The sequence below is a fragment of the Podarcis raffonei genome, chromosome 13 (assembly GCF_027172205.1).
Source record: "Podarcis raffonei isolate rPodRaf1 chromosome 13, rPodRaf1.pri, whole genome shotgun sequence".
NCBI classification, from domain to species: Eukaryota; Metazoa; Chordata; class Lepidosauria; order Squamata; family Lacertidae; genus Podarcis; species Podarcis raffonei.
The window spans coordinates 31651243-31655598 of record NC_070614.1 but is presented as its reverse complement, the minus strand read 5'-3'; the positions used below and the strand labels follow the sequence as shown (position 1 = coordinate 31655598).

Genomic DNA, 4356 nt, shown 5'->3' with positions numbered 1-4356 from the left:
TCATTATATTGATTGGAAAGCATTATCTCAATAATGTTCACCTATTTCCCTTCTTATTTCTCTGATTTCTCTTCAGAGAAATAAAATAAGTGTACCATTTAAAAATAGTTGCAATAGTTAATTCAGAATTTGAATCCTCAGCAGATGAGAACCTTAATAAATCATGCTCACCTAGCATTGACCCTGAAGATCTTCCAAGTCTCACATTAAATGAGTTGTATAGAATGTGTGTTGTGTGTTCTCCTTATTTCCCTCAGAGACTAATTAAAACAGTTTGTAGATGCTAATGATTCATTATTTGTGTTTCATTATTCCTGCCATCCCAGTCGGGGGGGGGGGGAATTGTCAAAATCTTACTGAGGTGTATATTTCACAGTTTTTCTGCAGAGAAAAGGAAAATAAAGCTTAGATTCAAACACTTTTTAAAAAAATCCAATGTCCCATTACATAGGCCTACACTTTCAGATTGTGATTAGGTCAGGTGCAATCCTATAGTACTTACATGGAAGTAAGTCCCATAAAAATCACTGGGCTTACTTCTCAGCAGTCATGAATGAGTCTGCTGTAACTTCCCAAAAATATGAGAATCACCCTCCCATTCTCCAAAGTAAAAGAAATATGACCAATGGTGACACCAGGAAAAACAACAACAATGGGATGGGGTGGGGCATAGAGTGGTGAGAATTTGCTCCATATAGTAGATTCCTGAAAGAGAATGAATGCTATAGTACTCTATTTCACAGTCAAAATACATTTTCCCTGAAGGACACCTTATAGATTTTGATGGTAGACTTTCAAGTAAGGCTATGTAGCATTCCCCTGTTTTGAAACCTAGCTTAAGATAGTGTTTGCTGAATCACAGAATCGAAGAATTGCAGACTTGGAAGGGACCGCAAAGGCCATCTAGTCCAATTTTCTGCAATGCAGAAATACAACTCATGACCCTGAGATTAAGAGTCTCAAGCTCTACCGGCTGAGCGATTCTCACTGATCTCTACTTCTCAAAAGCTTTACTCCTTCCACAAAAGAGGATCTTGTTTCTGTCATTTGGAGTGCAGTTGGGATTTTTTTAAAGAATTTCTCTGCAATTTCAGAGGTTGGAGGGTTGAGCTTTCCTTACTGTTGCAAGGTGGTAGAAGACGGAAGGTGTGTTATTCTAGCCATTACATATTTGTTCTGCACTCTGCAGTCTCTCTGGTCACCCATATTCATGAACTGAAAAAGGGTTCCCCTGAGTTGTAACTGAAGCACAGGGAGCTGCCAAGGCTGGCTACCAAGTGCCTGAGAATGGTGCTCTTGATGCTTTTATTTTTTAGGAATTTCTTACTTTATGTTTCCCCCCTCATTGCTTTCTCTGAGGCAGCTAATTGCATAATAAATAATATGCATGTTCATTAAATTCACATAGTTTTCTTCAGAACCTTTTGTAAAATGTCAATTTATACACATTTTAAAGTTAAAATGATAAATTGAATAACTGGACACAATACTTGTATATAATTGGTTTAATAATGATACCAGTTAATACATGCAATGTGGCTCAGTTATTCAGTTTATCAATTTAATGTGTAAATGGGTCTAAACTGGCATTTTACAAAAGGTTCTGAAGAAAACAGGCATTCATAGATAGATAGATAGATGGTGTATGGCAGGAATTGGGAATCTGTGGGCTTCCATATGTTGCTGGAGTCCAACTCCCATAATAGTCAGAAAGGAGAGTTCCCCAACCTTTCTGAATATGTATGTTACAGCAGCCACATCCTAGAAGATTCCTTTCCTTCTATTAAAGATGAAGAGTGGGAATGCTTTAGTGAAGATGATGATGTTATCTAGTTTGAATATGGCCTTGTATAGAATGCGTGTAATTTGCCCGAACTTTCTTTCTTTCTTTCTTTCTTTCTTTCTTTCTTTCTTTCTTTTTCCACCTTTCCTTTCTTCCTATCCTCCTCTCTTTGTTATTGTCACAGCAGTTAGGCTGAAAGCTTGCGAGCAGCCGAAGGTCACCCAAGGTGAGCTTCATGGCTGAGTGGCGATTTGAACCCTGGTCTTCCAGATCCTAGTCCAACACTACACTAACCACTGCACTACACCAAATTTATATACCACTTGAGTATAAGAAAACTCTAAGCGGTTTACACAAAAATATAAAATAAATCTTTAAGGTTGTTTTCCCTATGCATATAGGTTTTGGGTTTAAATATTTAAATAAGTAAATGTGTTCCAGTTCACCCAGCCTTCTGTGTCTTGCATCCTTTGTGGTCACAATACCTGAAGCGTCTGTAATCCAAGGTACCACTGTATTGATTAAGATAGATCAGGGTGTTACTCAGCTTCCTATATTCCTAGCTGCATATGATCCCAGCTTTGGGAGCAGCAAATGTGGAAGAAAGCTTTTGCCCTTGTTTACTGCTTATGGACTTCAAAGAGACATCTGATTAGCTACTAAAGAAAAAAAATGAGCTGGACTGCATAAGATTTTGGTTTCATCCAGCAGAGTTCTTATATCAAGGATCAGGCACCTCCAAATTCTATCAGTTCTTTCTCTCCTTCTTCCCTTAGGGTAGATGATGTCAAATGAGACCAACTTTCTTCTTCTGGGATTCTCTGATATTCGGGAGCTGCAAATTTTACACTTTGTGATATTTCTTCTGATTTATTTGGCTACTGTCATGGGAAATCTACTCATAATCATACTCATAACCCTCAACCGTCAACTTCACACGCCAATGTACTTTTTCTTGATGAATTTATCCATCGCAGACATTGGAAACATCTCCATCAATGTTCCCAAAGCCATGAGCAACTCCCTCATGAACACCAGGTTGATTTCATATCCAGAATGTGTTTCCCAAGTCTTTTTCCTCATCTTCTTTGCAGTGACTGACCTGGTCCTCCTCACAGTCATGGCTTATGATCGATATGTCGCCATCTGCAATCCACTACGATATGAGACAGTGATGAACATGAGAGCCTGCATCCAAATGGCAGCCAGTTCATGGATTACTGGTTTTTTCTTTGCAGCGTTAGACACTGGGGGCACATTTTCCATCACTTTCTGCTCCAACGTTCTCAACCAGTTCTTTTGTGAAATTCCACAATTGCTAAAACTCTCCTGTAATGACAATTATATGGCAGAAGTTGGTGTCCTTGTATTTGTTGAATCTGTAGCTTTAGGTTGCTTTATTTTTATAATTTACTCATATGTACAGATCTTCACCAATGTACTAAGAATCACTTCTTAGCAGGGAAGAAAGAAAGCATTGTCTACTTGCTTGCCACACCTCATTGTTGTCTCCTTATTTATCTGCACTGGCACCTTTGCCTATATGTGTCCAACTCAAAAAGCCCCAAAACATCTGGTCATGATGATTTCTGTGTTATATTCTATGTTGCCACCCATGATGAATCCAGTGATTTATAGCATGAGAAATCAAGAGATCAGATCCGAACTGTCAAAACTTTTTGGATGGAAACTATGTTCCAAGCATCAGATGACAACCATCATTTTATGATCCTGTGCTAGTGTGTTTCACAACTTAAGTTCCTAAGAGAAATATACCCATATCTATATAACCTATACCTAGAGTTGCCTTAAACAGGGACAGACTACTTGTCTATCTAGCCTCATGAAATCATATATTATTTCTGCTTCTTTGCTCATCATTGTTGTGTGTGTGTGGTGAGTCAGATAACATTAGGCAGTATGACAGAAGCAGCCCAGGGAGCAAAGATCGGCACTTCTGAAGAACTATAGGAAAAAGCATGTTTATTTCTCACTATGCATACCAACCAAATTATTTGTGTATTGTCAGGAAATGCACAGCATTCAGCTGTGCTATGCACATTCCCAAAGGCATGCTGTCGATTCACTGCACTCAATTTGGCACTTGCTGTAAACATTTTTGTTTAGGCAAACCTTCCCAGAGATCTAAAAGGTTAATGTTTATTTCAATCTGTTTTTAGTTTATTGCTGATTCTATTTTTTTGAATGTTTAAATAGTTGCTTTTAACTGCTTTTGCCAATAATTTTTTTTATTCTTTTGTAAACTGATTTGATTTTTTAAAACAAACGAATAGTGTATATTTTTTTCTAAATAAAATTATCATTCTAAATAAAATATATCATTTGCCCTACAAAATCATGCACATGAGCAGGGTTGCCATCTCATCCTCCCTCCCCTGCCCTATACCCAATTGCAAAAAAATGAGCAAATGCAGCTTTCGTGGCCCTGGAATATCAATACTTTTTTTAAAAAAAAGATGCTCTACCCTTTCCCACTGCATGCTCTCATATACAGGCAGGGGGGTAACTGCTACAAGTCTAGGCTGCGGTGGAAGCTTTTTGCCTGCCTGGAA

The 4356-nt window shown here is 38.1% G+C and overlaps 1 pseudogene; it reads left to right on the top strand.

Moving 5' to 3' along the window:
• Positions 1-2567: 2567 nt before the first annotated feature.
• Positions 2568-3649, top strand: LOC128399769 (olfactory receptor 14A16-like; annotated as a pseudogene).
• The last annotated feature ends 707 nt before the right edge of the window (positions 3650-4356 follow it).